General features: G+C 36.0%; 1 pseudogene; it reads right to left on the minus strand.

The window, feature by feature from the left end:
• Nucleotides 1-16065, minus strand: part of LOC109083940 — a 121674-nt pseudogene that overhangs the window by 71721 nt on the left and 33888 nt on the right.

Below are 16065 nucleotides of genomic sequence, written 5' to 3' on the forward strand. Positions count from 1 at the left end.
AGACAGTAAACAGGGGGCCCTGTCCGTCACCCACGGCACAAACAATGCAAAGCACCACCGCTGGACACTCAGTCCCATAGGAGACTCAAATAAAAAAATAAAAAGCAAGACAGAGACAGAAGTCATGTCAGAAAATTACACAACATAGAGCAATAAGTTGACAGCAGCTTGGAAGATTAGGAAACAAACAACAAATAAACTGTCGAGCAGTACAGCAAGCTCTCTATGCAGAAGAAGGGGAGGTAAAATTGTCATTTTCATTTAGGCCTACACAAACCAAGATGCTCGTGCTCAGCCACACCTGAAGCTGTTATAACAGTCATTATCAGCATTTTATAAATAACTCTCATGTAAGAGGCCTTGATGACAGCTTCTGACGCACTATCACCTCTAAGCAAAATTGGAAGTCAGCAGCCAGCATTACTCTCTCATCTGAATTCACCCAGCGGACCTGATCTGTGAACTTCTTCAAGTATGTGATGTCTCTCATAACCTTTCAAGTCAATGTGCGAAAGTGCAAACAAACAAAATTGTGTTTTAGAATCTTGTTTCTTTAGCCAATGAAGAAAGTGACATCCCTGTTAAAAGTCCTGACATGTGGTGTAAGGACACTGGTGGATTCTGACTAGATTACCAACCTCACAAGAAAATTCATGCTGGTTGACCAGCAGTGAGTTCCATGAATAGTTATCCAAAAAAACTAAATCAATTTGGACTTTTTTAAATACTGACACCAGTGAAGAATTTTTTTTCCTGTTTAATGTACAATAAGGGTAGGAAGGTTGGGACTTTTCATTTTTACAGTGTTGTGACTTTTGTTTGGACAGCACTGAGAATGCTGCTAGGAGAACGCACCTTTAGTAAAGTTGTAACAATTTTTAGTTTAGATACTAGTAAATCTTTTAAACACAAATGTCAAAGAAAGTAAAAGGGTAGATATGAAAAATGCTAAATGCCAACGTCATTACAGTATTATTCATCTTACTTTTAAACCTAAGAGTGGGTGTGGCCAATTTTTAAAATGTATTTATTTATTTTTTTTACAAGGCTTCCAGCGTCGTCATTCCCTTCAAGTTATTTTTAGCTGTACTAAAATAAAAAGAGTTTAAAAGCAAAAATAATTTATTAGGCAGAACTGTTAAACAAAAGACAGAATTTTAATGATGATGGAGAATGGAAGCTTCAAGCATCTGTGTTCAGGCACTGTGTCTCTCAGTGCTGTCAAAATAAAAGTCCTGCTTCCATCACTTATCAGCCAAAAGGTTTTGCCCAATGTAATCATAAAAATGCCAAATATCATAAATATATTAACCAAAAGTAACAATGTAACATGCCGAATGGACCTCTGAACAAATTGTTTTTGATGAATGGATTGAAATTCAATGGATTCGAGTAACGTGAATTAATCAAAAATACCAATGTTACAGAATAAACCAGCCACTCGCCTTTTAAATCCTTTTTAATCCTTTAAAAGTATTATATTATATTATATTATATTATAGATTATATTATATTATATATATTATATTATATTATATTATATTATATTATATTATATTATATTATATTATATTATTCAGAAGTAAGTTGCACTAAACAATTGCAGAATATTGTGCAGTATTTGCAGGCATATGTAAATTTTAATTAAATAAGTGTCATTATTTTTTGGCAAACACACCCCATTCTCTGTAAATGAGGCTCATTTGTAGAATCTGCTGGATTCACACACTCCAGCACTATTTGCTTTATGCAATTAGCATGCCACTATTATTGGCCATAAAAAAAAAAAAATAAAAAAAAAAAGATTTTATGTAAAAGGGATGTTTTTTTAGGAACAGCGACTGTAATAAACCATGTTATTAACAGCTATTATGTGATTATTAGCATCAGGTATCCTCTCCACTCCGTTGTCTAGATATCTTTGGATAAGACACTGAAAAACCCATACTTGTCAACCACCGGTCAGAAAGTATCATTATTAGGCAGAGATTAAAAATGCGATATAATAGCCTGAATAATGTAAGCTGCATAATGATAAATGGAGGCTAATGTAGTGTTCATATATAACCTGCCAATTCACTGACATCCACAGGTACATAGAGAAGACGAGAAATTATTTCCCCATCAGTGCTTTTTGAAATGAGGGCAGTGGGATTGGAGGGGCTATCCTCCGTGCTGGACACATATTGGCCCGGCTGTAACAGGCAATTACAGCATCCACAGGGTGAAGATTAGAGTCATTAACAGTGCTTAACACCAGGCAACGCACCAGTGAATTATTAAAGACCTGGGATTCAGAACCTTACCTCAGCACTTCCTTTCCTAACAGAATAAACTTACTGCAGCATGTACCTTTACTATAAGTACAGCTCTTTTACACATTTTCTTTTATAAATATTTTATTGTTCCGGGTCTTGTTTTAACATGTGGTACATTTTACTGATATTGTATGTGTATATAATATTAAGACTTTGTTTTTGGGTGATTCATGATCTCCTGTAGTCAGTTGTATTTTTATTCACTTGATCATTGATTATTTATTTATTTATTTATAATACTTTTTTCCACTGAATTACTTGGAAATAACAATGCATACACAATCTTTTAAATGTTTGGGTTGGTAAGATTTTTTTTTTAATGTTTTTGAAAGAAGTTTTGGTCACACTTTATTTTAGGGTCCAATTCTCACTATTAACAAACTATTAACTACAGCTTTTGCCTCAATAAACTCATAATTTGCTGCTTATTAATAGATAGGTAGTTATTAAGTTTAGGTATTGGTGTGTGTTTAGGGATGTAGAATAATGCAGAATATGTACTTTATAAGCTAACAAACAGCCAGTATTTTACTAATAGCCATGCTAATAGTTTCTAAATGCTAAACATTTCCTAGTATTATCAGTGTTTAAAAACAGTAGTGCTACTTAATATTTTCTGTAGAAACTGAACTGTCTTTGATGAAAAGTTCAAATGAAAAGTATTTATTTGAAATAGAAATCATGTTTACATTATAAATTATAAATTAAAAAATTATTAAAAAAAACATTATAAATGTCTTAACTGTCACTTTTGATTCATAATGCATCCTTGCTAAAACAAACAAACAAACAAACAAAAAATTAGATTCAGGGCAAAATGGAATATGAAAATTGGAAGACAAAAGAAGACATAGGCACAATCCCTAAATGAAAAATGAGAGACAGGCACAATACTGTACCTATAAAAAGAAAGAATGAATCACTCATCCTAAAAAAAAAAAAACATTTTCAATAACCAGCCTGGGGATTGGTGTATTTTTAATGTATTATTATCTTATAAAACACCTCAGAGTTTATCCCAGGTAAGTCTCTTGCTGTACATATACATACATATATAATATATATATATATATATATATATATATATATATAATATATTATATATATATAGCTAATGTCTTACTGATCTGAGCTAGTCATTAGCTAATGCAAGCTGGTACATCATCTCGGTCCAGCAATAAACCAGCTACCACCAGATCCGTTCCAGATTAATGTGGTCAGACCTGGTTTGGAACACGTTAACAGCATACACACATTCAAGGTTACTGTGCCTCAACACATGAAGAGTGATGGTCAACGTTTTACACACTGACCTCTTGGGGTCTGTGCAAAGCGAGTGGGCAGTAACTCATTGTGATCTGTAGCCCTTGTGATCAATGTACCACACATCCACACACCCCATGCATCTCTCAAGGGAGTGAGAAAGACTAAAAAAGCAGAAGAGAGGTGCAAAGCTGAAGAACATATGTATTTCCTAGAACATTAGTTGCGATTTTATTGTCTAAAACATGCTGTGACTTATATTCTAAAGCGAATCACATAATGCAATTAACGTAAAGCCCGCAAAAACATTTGGATTTGTGCTGAATGAGAGAGGTATGTGAGACCAGTTTAATAGCCGGTAGTTTCAGTTAGGCTTGGAAGTAAATTTTGTTTAGGCTTGGCGTTTATAATAAATGTTGTTTATAATGTATGCCACTATAATTTTATATTTGTTTTATCTCCTTGACATTTTTCATTCCTGTTCTGTGCTGAAAACTGTTAAAGGTTGAAGGTTTGTAATTAATTCTCTTAACACAGTTGTTGTTCACTGACTACTATAAGCATGCCATAATAGGTTTCTCACTCCTCAAAACATTGAGCCTCCCATGGCATCATTAAACACATTAGAGTAGTCCGCTCAGGCTGCGTTTCCCAAAGCATCGTAAGCTTAAGTACTCGTAGACTCATTGAAACCAATGGAACTATGATCAACTTAGGCTTACGATGTTTTGGGGAAACGCAGCCCAGATCTCTCTCTAGCTCGACCATAAGTGAGAGCACGTCTGCAAACAGTGGCAAGTTTGACAAGAGTGACGGAAGGATGTAAGGAAAGTGTATGCGGAAAGCCCTTATATAGAATTGGTTTGGGCGTGTTTTAAGCAAATGACTAACCTCATGCACGTCCTTCTCATTTAGAATGCTCCAAATTCACTAAAATTAGAACAATGTTAAGAAAAAACTTATGTACGTATGAACGTGTTGGAAATTAGGAGGAGATTTTACATGAGAAATTCTTCTGTGCGAACAAATACAAATTAATACATGCAATTATAACTGAATGATACCAATTGTTTCTCATGCTATACCTCCTCCTCAGAATCGATGCTCATGTGGGTTGTCAAATTGTGGACACACAACATGAAGGAGCACAAGTGACAATGGAAAGGTGGATGACAATGGATTAATCTTAAACTGTAAACTGGTGAGTTGATTAATCCACATTTCAATATGCCTGAGGTCATTGGGGTTTTTAGATGGATGCCAAGGCTTTTTAGGTCAGGTAGAATCTATGATTTCTGACTCAGTTTGTTTGCTGGCTTTCATGGTTGCATTTTGCTGTGTTTTCTGCAAACTGGCAACCCAGGCTGCTGAAGTATTATTGGGTAAATTGTAAGCGAACAGAATAACACAGAACAAAACAAACAAAAAAGACATTCTGACATGGAATGCACGTTTTCAGAGTAGAATAACTGGCTATAGCATTGTTTTTCTGAGAAGCAAGCATGTGAGCTGTGCATGTTCCCTGAATATCTGCAAATGTATTATGGTGTTTTTATGCTTTAGTACAGTAAAAAAACTACTAGTGCTGTCAAACAATTAATCACATCTAAAATAAAAGTTTTTGTTTACAGAATGTGTGTGTTCTGTGTATATTTATTATGTGTATATAAATACACACACACATAGAGTATATATTTTGAAAATATTTACATGTTTTTTATATTCATATATATTTATATTCATATAGTTTATATATATATAAAAAATATTTAATATATAAAAAAAAAAATACATAAATAAAAAAAATAAACAGAATTTTTGTGTGTGTGTATTTGTATATACATAATAAATATACACAACACACACACATATATTATGTAAACAAAAACTTTTATTTTGGATGCAATTAATCACAATTAATCATTTGACAGCACAAGAAAAACTTACATAAAGTACCTTTAAGCCTTTTTACTTTCACATCCAAATAAAATAGTCAGATATTGTTAGGATAAGAATAATCGCAATAGTGTTTGCAAAGGTTGTTTTAAAACATGCATTATTTTTTTTTTGTAATTCTGCTGGGTGATATTAGCAATAATAATTCACCTTTAAAGGATTTGTTGTGGATTGATGAGAATTAAAGTATGTTTATAGGCTTTATAGTGTTTTTACATGTTTTGTTGTGGTTTCTGTGCGGTTGTTGTTCTCATTAGGAAGGTGACCCCTCACTCACAGCACAAACATGGTTGCCAAGCAGAAAGGAATTCACTCATTAGCATCATCCCAGCAATGTGACTTCCTATCAGCGCATCTAGCATGTGTGTGTGTGTGTGCACAGAAGACATCTGGTGATCCTGTGGGAGATGTTCAGCTTGGTTAGGCTGCTGTTAGCTCTGCACTGTTGAGGACTTAATAATGAGAAATTAAAGAGTTGTTGTAGCTGCGGGCGGTTCAAGTATAAAGGCTGCTGTCTGAAAAAAATTCCTTTGGAAGTTTGGAAAGTCAGCGTTTTCTGACGGACAGCTTTAGAACTCTGTCCTCCGAAAGCAACTCTTTCTAATGACGGATGTTTAGAGAACAGTGCCAGACTTGCCTATGCCTTTGACCACAAATGCCAACTATGGAGAAGTCAGAGGCCACAAAGCAGCTATAACTTAATCCTGATCAAAACAAATACATACAGTACATGTGCACATCCAAAACCTGAATAGAGCAATGTTGATGGACAAAATACAACACACTTTACATTTGGTGCATATCCAAAACCTAATTGAGCCAGGTTGAGGACAAAAGACAACACACACGAAAGGTAGAGGTCCGCCCACTGAAATTAAAGATTCAGAAAATGTATTACAGCAAGATGTTTGCAGCAGTTATTTCCTCATCATTAACAATTCGGACGTCATTAGGATTGAACACATTGTGCTACGTTGTTATTAAATTTCTTTTTTTTTTGGAGCTTTAATTTCAGTGTCCAGACATCTTTTGTGTGTGTGTGTGTGTGTGTAATAAAAATCATATAACACATGGTAATTTACACGCTTTAACAGCATAATCACATAATTTAAAAGATTTTTTGGCTGAAAATTTATATAAAAAAAAACAAACAAACAGTGAATTCCAAAATACTTACACAATGAAATGTATTTTTTCCTCATTTTAATTATAATTATTATTATTATTAAATCTAGAACTTGATGGATAAATTTACAGATTCAGATCCTCAACAAATTGAATATTATTCTGGCTTCAATGTTAATAGCATCTTCACATACTTTATGTAATATTTGAGTTAAAAACAAAAGACTTGCAGCAGAAATAAATTCTCAACATGCTTTGGATGAATCACATTTGAAAATGTTGTAAAACAGCTGATATACACACACCTCTGACATGTTGAGACATATTTTGGCAACCATAAACAACCCACTGTAACGCCGTGATACACAAGTCAAAAAATATTTCATTGTATAAAAAATGGTAAAGCAGAATATCTGCTGGTTGAAGCATTTGAATTGTAATATGGTATAAAAAATAAAAATAAATAAATAAAATAAAACAACTAGATTACATAATGTACAAACATTTCTAACTGTTAAAGGGAGGAAGAAAGCTAACTAACCTAAAATATCGAACTGCATTTGCTGTTTTCAGCAAAAGTTAAGAGGGATTACATCATCACAGATTTTAAAGGGCTGAGGCCATCACAGATTTGTGTGTGCTGGCAGCTAATCGCTGAGAGTTAATCGCTAATTTCTAGGGGGGCTGAGATGAAAAGACTTGGGTTTAAGTGTCCCCTCCAAATAAGCTCTAGATTCACCTACGCATGTTACACATGAGTTACGTGCAGATCCTCAGCTGTTCTGAAGGACAGAACATGTGAACTGTTCATCCTTATCAGATATAAAAACCATCAACACCATCAAATCAGATATTGCACATGGTTTACTGCAGAAACCCCAGTCAAAGGTGGCATGTTTGTTCAGCTTTCTTCTGAGCATGTGCGTGTACGCAGTGGGGGTGGCGTCTGGGAGGGGGAGGGTTCTGCGCATCTCTGAAGACATCAGTCTCCTTGAAAAATATGCGGCTGCAGTCCACATGTTGTCAGAAACTCCACACAACCTGACTTTTAGCAGAACAGCACTTCACAGAGCCAAAGTTGCAGATGTTGTTAACCAGTTTAGACTGCCACAGACCGTAATCGCTTCATATAAATCACATCGCATCGCATGAAACGCTAGAATATCAAGCCGTGCCCTACTCCAATGTGTCTTCAGAATCTTGCCGAATGAATCACCACCACCTTCTGTCCCGAGCTGCTGATTGCCCAGAAAACATCTCCTGTCCCACCTGCCCCTCTTTCCTCCACTCCCAAGGTAAAATATGAAAATCAACTACAGAAAAGAGCAGAAAAAATGTCATTAATAAGGGAGGAATTCTATGGCTATATTTGGAATGGAATGCTAGACTACTTATGATATACAGCATAAAAAAATAAAATAAAAAATGTTTTGTGAAACGTTATGCAGTGAGAGTATTATTTGAAATCTCTATGTCACAATGATTTTTGGTAACATCATACACATCTTTATTGTTACTTAAGAGCAATTTAATCCTTTAATCATTTAATTTAATCCTATTATTATTATTATTATTTTATCTTTTTTTTTTTTTTAAATTTAAGAGGTCAATTTGTAATATTTTCCCTGTTTAACATACTTTCTCCTTTTTTTCCCATCCCAACCAACCCTACACAGCAACATAAGCACAACCAATAGCAAGACTTGCATGGTGCTATGTGTTTATCCAACCAATGGCAGCTATAGAAAAAACCTATTTTAAAAGTCATGATTTTTGGTTTGGTGATGCTAGCTGTGCATAAATTGCATACTTCACCTTTTAAAACCCGTGGCTATAATTACTTCCTGGGTCAGACATTGCACTGGAAATGGAAGGTCAATTCAAGAACATTGCATTGTAGGATAATTGTATGTAGTGTGCTCACACACACTGGAAAATATAGTAGGTCATTCAGATATTCCATGCATACCATGCGCAGTATGCACATTATATACTACGCAGAGTATGCATATTATATACTGCTTAAATGATAAGAGTAGCATGCCATTATTCCGCATATAGCCTGTCTCTCTTTTTCCCACCCTGTCGCTTTCCCAGTGTCTACTCAAATCAACAGATTTCTAGCTACTAGATTTCTTAGATGTTACTAGTTGTATGCTTTTCCTCTGGCCTTTGAAGCTTTACATGATGGCACAAGCACCGAGAGCCTTGGCTGTGGGGCTCCAGAATCAACGCCACAGTTAGCTTTAATGATCTGTCTTAAAGTAGACACAGTAATCAGGTTAGTACATCAAACAGAGAAGAGCATAATTTTGTTTCACCATTTACAAAACCTTACAGATATTACAGCAGGAAGCAATAAACTATAAAGTGCAAGTTAGAAAAACAAAGCTTCGTCCTCTGAAACCGGATGGAGTCTGGCGTGGCCCAGGTGCCTTGTCATGGTTGCAATCTGTGTCTGCTGTCCCTCAACAGAGAGCCACTGTGAACCAGAACTGTCGGCACAGTGCAATTTGTTCCGAGAGGAGAAAGCGCCGTGCCACCTGCAGCACGTGCCTGCAGACTGTCCCCAGAGGAAGGACACAGCAACAATTAGACTGTTGCATCTTCTGCTTTCTCCATGCCAGAAACAATTCATATTTACTAGACCTGTAGCTTAAAGGGATAGTTCACACAAAAAGTATCATATTATTATTAGCATATAATCATAATTAAAGGGCTAGTTCCTCCAAAAATGAAAATTCTTTAATTAATTACTCAGACATGACATGGACTATCTGAATGATGCTGCTTACTGCCTTTCTGGGCCTTGAATGTGGTAGTCGCATTGCTGTCTATGCAGCGTAAGAGAGCTCTCAGATTCCATCTACTGGTTTGGAACAATATGAGGGTGAGTAATTAAGGTCTTACTGGTTTGGAACAATATGAGGGTGAGTAATTAATTACATAATATTCTAAACTAACCCTAAAAAACCCTATAATGCTTCATAACACTGCCGAAAAATGATGAAATACGCACAGACTCAGAGAGGTAATTCACACTTGAGGTGTGGTTAACGTAGTATAAGTGGAATAGCTGACTTGAATTGTTAGAAAAATAATGCACACCTGAGGTGGTGATGCGGCCAAGACACGATGCGGAGTCAATTATTCCTTATCTTAATCCTGCATGTCATTCCATTTTCATTTCATTTATTTATATAGCAAAAATAAAAACAACAGAAGTAGACCACAGTGCTTTACAGAATATGAAGCTAAGATACAAATAAGAAAGCAATAAAACATAAAAAATAATAAAAAGAAATAAAACATGATTAAGAATTGCTGAAAGCTCGGGCCAGAAGATAAGATTTTAATTTTTGATTTAAAACTCATGGACAGAGGACAGGGTTCTCAGATAAAAGGAAGACTGTTCCAGAGCCTAGGTCCAACAACTGCAAATGCACGATCCCCCTCTTGACTTCAGTCATGTTCGAGGCTGAGCTAGAGAGTAATTGTTTGGTTTGATATAAGAGTGCAGATTTCCAACATCAACACTTTTTTTTCCTTTCCCCACAGAGGGCCCAAACACAATTGCTTCAGTTTTACTTGCATTAAGGTGTAAAAAAAAAATTAATGACATCCTTATGTCATTTAGACAGGCAAGCAAGGTTTCTAAGCCTTTCTTATCAGTGTGCTTAAAAGGCAGATTGCTTTGAGTGTCATCTGCAAACAAGTGAAAAGATACTCCATGCCTTCTAAGAATAGAACCTAACATATAATGAAAACAGAGTTGGGGACAAAATGGATCCTTGAGGAACACCACAGGTTAGAGGAGCTATGGATGAAACAGAGCCTCCAATGCCAACTGAAAAGGTCCTGTCAGGTATGAAAAGATTTAAACCAGCTGAGGGCACTTCCACGGATGCCCACATAATGTTCAAGACGTGACAATAGAATGGCATGATCAACAGTATCAAATGCTGCACTCAAGTCTAAGAGCATTAAAATGACTGAGTTTTAATGCTCTTAGGAACTTTTAACAGCTAAAGCTGTCATGGTCCCATCCTGGCTCTCTCTGTTCTGCAGGCTGTTAGACCTTCCGACCCTGTTCTGTGCCTCACAGCCTTGCAGTCCCGTCCTGAGACACACACTGACACTGATCCTAGGACCTCAGCTGCAGCCCTCACAGAGAGAGGGCAACACTCTCCAAAGAGACGTCTCATCGACTCATGCAGAGCAGCCATCAAAAGATCACTTTCTGCAAGGGCACCAGTGACATGGCTCATAAATCTGTTTTTAACACCATCCTGTCACCGTCTTTTTCCCTTCTGGCTTGTACCAGCTCTCAAACACACAGACAGTGTGTTCACTCTTACAGCAACACATTGTCAAACTTGAATGTGTCCCAAATAAGTCAAGATGAGGAAGAACATAATAAAGCATGTAACAGGAAGCAAAGTTTAGGGGTTTATGGCTGCCGAGCAACAGGGCTTCCAATCACGTGCATCCATCCTTCCATCCATCCATTTTCTGATATTAGTTTAACCACTTTGAGTTTTTTGTTTGTAACTCAAGTGTTGCAGCTGTTTTTAAGCTGTTGTCAGATTCATCATTCGTTATGAATAATCTGATCTTTTGATTTGCATCATCACATGATAAATAAAAAGAAATGAATACTCAAATGAGATGAAGAACCTTTCATCTGTCCAAAAAAAATTATATATCACATTAAACTATACATATCAATATAATTACTCATACTATGATATAAGATCTTGGTCATACTGCCAACCTTTACTTAACAGCGTTGATAAATCCATTTTTATATAAAAAGGACACCTCATTGTCTTTTTTAAAACAAGAATGAATCATGTAAAATGGAGATGTAGGCTATCATGATGGAAGTAGGATCAAATACAAGTACTGACCCTACACCCCCTTCACAGCACGAACGCTCTGATATTCAGCCTTCAGCAGCACAAGATCAATCATTACAGAGGAACAACTACAAACCAATCCTAAAAATGAGTCATTTTCATCTGTTAGTAAAGAATTCTGAATTCCTTTGCTAAAATGATCTGAGAACCTTTATTACTAATGACGTATAAATAGGACCTGATGCAACAATACACAAGTTGTGAATTTTAATATTAACACATTTAGAAAAATACATTTTAGTCACTGTAATCCCTGCTGAAAAAGCATATGCTGGTTATGAGGTGGTCCTGAGCAGGAGCTAGTTGCTTCAGACCAGGCTAAGAACAGTAAATGAACCATCTTAAACCAGCTCATAACCAGCTCAGGGCCAGATTTTAAACCAGCTCGTGACAATTAAGGACCCAGCTTAAACCAGCTCAAACCAAGCTGCCTTGCTTGTCACTTGTCAAAAAAAAAAAAAAAAAAAAACTTATTTTTATACTTTAAAATTAGATTGCAAATAGAAAGTTGAAAACAAAATTATTACAAATTTTACTAAAATTAAAATGAAAATAGAAAAATAAAAACAGATTTAAAATATTATTAAAATCTATAGTAGTATCTCAATGATACTAAAATAATTGCTGCTATTATTCAGAATTTAAAATATTAGTGCATTTTCTAGTGCTGACCACCACAGTATATAAATAAAACAAATACAATGAGTTTTTATTTCACAGATTGTAATGTATATTTTTCCCATAATAATATACTGACATACGGACATACCCACATCTTCACACATCCACTGATTTATGAAAACTGTCATTTGGTAATTAAAAACGTGAAGTTAAAAACCATGAAGTCCCTCTTTCATTTAATACTCATTAGAAATGTCTATGATGCTTTCATGGCCACTTTTCATTCCTCCTTTGCTAGTCTTGTGATGCAGTACTTCCTCTCTCCTCTGAATCTGGCAGCCAATCAGATGGCTGAGAGAGGGAGAGAGCGCACATGCCCCTGATCAAACATATGCTAAGCATATAGACATGGCATACATGTATTGAACATCCCACGCTCAAGAGCGTGCAGAAGTAGCAAACCGCTGGATCGCCAGGGAGGCCCATCAGGAGGAGCAGCTTTGGAGGGTTACACAATCACATAAACCCACAAACCCTCACACACTCTTACACACATAATGGTGACAATGAGAGGATCCTCAAAGAGAGAGAGTCGAGGAGAAGAGGACAATGGACAGAAACAATGCCATATTGCCAGGGGTCTGTTACTATACAACGCCACACTCCCTCACCACCCCCTCTCTCGCTCTTTCATTCTTTCTTCCATCTTTTTTGCCTGGATTTGAAGGAATAAAGGAAAACCCAAGGTAGTAAAACATCTACATTTTACACTGCACAAAATGAAAACTTGAGGTGCACTACATGTCAATGACAGATTTTTACTTAGCCAGCCAGTAACAGTAAATATTATATTATTATCAACAGCAATAATATTATTCAGCAATGTGTTTCACTGAAAAAATCCTTATACTTCTAGTCAATGACTTTTCTGAATGTTTCTTGATACAACAACACACGAGTCATAAACGAATTTAAGAAATTTAACATTAAACGTAATGTGCATCAGTCACTCATTTAAAACAAATTCATATTTTTATTCAGTAAGGATGCATTAAATTGATCAAAAGTGAAATTTGCCATTCTTCTGAACTTTCTATGCATCAAATAATCCTGAAAAATATATATTCATTACGAGTGCCACAGAAATATTAGGCAGCACAACTGTTTTCAACATTGATAATAAAAAGAAATAAATGCTTCTTATTACAATGATATCTGTAGGATTATGTGACAATGAAGACTGGAGTAATGATGCTAAAAATTCAGCTTTGCAAACATAGAAATACATTTTGATTAAATAAATACAGACAAATTACTTTAGAAAAGATTTGAGATTTTAAGAACATTTCACCAAGCCCCAGACTTTTGAACGTTTGTATATATGCACAAGCATGAATCAGAGCTACAGCAAAAAGAGTTTTCTGAGCCTGCATAGACAGCAACGGTACCTTTATCGTTCAAGGCCAAGAAAGTTATTAAGGACATCGGTAAAATATATTAATCAGTGACATCACGTGGTTCAACCATAATTTTATGAAGCTTCAAGAATACTTTTTTTTTTTTTTGCACAAAGAAAACAAAAATAACGTTATTTAACCATTTCTTCTCTTCCATGTGAGTCTTTGAGGCACATCAAGCTCTCAGATTTCATAAAAAATATCTTCATTTGCATTCTGAAAATGAACAGAGGTCTTACAAGTTCAGAACAAAATGAAGGTGAGTATTTTCTAAGGGAGAATTTTTATTTTTGAGTGTACTATCCCTTCAATAATTCACACAAATCTACTGTATACTTTAGAGCACTTAGAATATGTACACGTAAGATGGACACCACTGGGCCACTATGCTACATCGTACATGTTTTTCAACATCTCGCACCATGAATGCCATGCACCATGAACCTCGGTGCACACCAAATGAGCAGACCAAGGCCCACCTTTTCAGGGGATTCAGTCCACTTCCAAATAAACTCTGTTGGGGTTTGACTAATACATGTATGCTACACAGATTAAAGACATCTAAATTAACTAAAAACACTAGGATGTGATTGTCACAAAACATACAAGATGTGACCATAAAAGGACAAAATGCTAAAACATACCTGGTTCTTCTCGCCACAGGAGCTACAGTATATTGCCCATTTCAGTTTGGTAGAGGCGTCAGAACCACCGTCAACTTACAAACAGCTCTTTGTATTTACGTACAAATTCCTGTCACTGTCTTTAGACTCCTTTACACATTTTATAAGCTCTAAAAGCTAAAATATGTCAAAAGCTGTCCAGTCATTTTGTGACCATATCCTAGGTTCGGTGTTTACATATGAGTGTGAACCACCAAGCCAAATGTATCCAGCCCAAAAGAACCAAGAGAACCAAACTACAGTACAAGTAGAAAACACACTCTTAATTACTCTTTTGCTGCTGTAACCAACTTCCAAAATTTAGCATACACCTCCAGCATTTACACACCATTGTATTATTCCGCCACATGCCAAACACACACACAGATGTGTTGACGTGTCCCCAAAGACACTCCTCATGCAGATGGACGGGGCAGCCGAATAGTGTTCAATAGGCAACAGCTAATGGAACCTCAACAAACAATAAAACAATAAACCTGACACTTACAACCATCCACACACACACACACCCTAACTTCCCACTCACTCATAGCCCTGGGTAGTGGAGGGTAATGTATAGGTGAACCGGCCTGCCTCTCTTCATTTTCTTTGACCTGTCAGTCCTCATCCGGAGAACAGACTGAATCCCCTCAAGGCAGCCCTGCACTCCTACTCAACCACTGTCAACAAATACACACTCTCACACACCTGTTGGCAAGAGGTTCACATGAATACACACAGAACAAATGTGCATATTTATATAGACTTATGTATGCATAATGACACAAAGCAAAACATATTTGAATCCTAAGTGTGCACAAACGCACACACACAAAATTTCTGACATTGGCAGTCCTCTGTGTTTTTAATAACAGGCACCACTGCCTCAGAAAAAAGACCTGATTAATATGTTGATTACTCATACGAGGTCATACACAACAGAACACACACACAAACGTTTATTTAGCATCTAACATGAGAACAGCACAGATTTCTATTGTTTTTTTTATTTCAAAAGAAAAAAAAAAAGGTGATTATGTTTACTATAGGCTAACTCTTTGCATTTATAGAATAACGACAACAAAAACACCATTATTTATTAAAGGCACAATATGTACAGTAAGATTTTTTTTTTATTAAAGTGACACAATCTGTTTTTGTATAAAGCGCTATATAAATAAAGGTGACTTGACTTGACTTGACTTAAAGTATCCCAAAACCACTACAGAACGGTGGTTATACATTTTCCTGACTTACTTTACATTGTGTACTTACATTATCCCAAATTTTTCAAAGACTGTTTAAAAAGTCCAGAGAAATTAGCAATTTTAACTAATGACACGGACCGTGTCCCCATAGTGTCATTGGTCACCTGCCAATGATGTCATAACCCCTCGAGAGTAGCATAATAACAGAACTTTCAAACGTATCCTAGTATGATAAAACAGCGCTGCTTTTCCCCCCCAAATACGTATGACTGGAAGGAGTGGAAGCGGTCGACTGTGGCATAATAAAAGCTCCGCTGCTTTCGAGCCGGCGTGTCATGCTCATTCAGCGGCCTTGTTTCACTTCGATGGCTTTTCAGCCTCACCTGGTCTTTGTTTTTGTTGAATATGCGCCCTCTAGCAGCAAAAAAATTACATATTGTGCCTTTAATCTTTTTTTTCTTTCTTTCATTGGGAGCTCACTGTTGAAGAGAATGAAGCTATGAGAATACTTTTTGTGCGAAAATTTTTTTAAAAAT

Source organism: Cyprinus carpio, chromosome B9 (assembly GCF_018340385.1).
Source record: "Cyprinus carpio isolate SPL01 chromosome B9, ASM1834038v1, whole genome shotgun sequence".
Classification (NCBI taxonomy): Eukaryota; Metazoa; Chordata; class Actinopteri; order Cypriniformes; family Cyprinidae; genus Cyprinus; species Cyprinus carpio.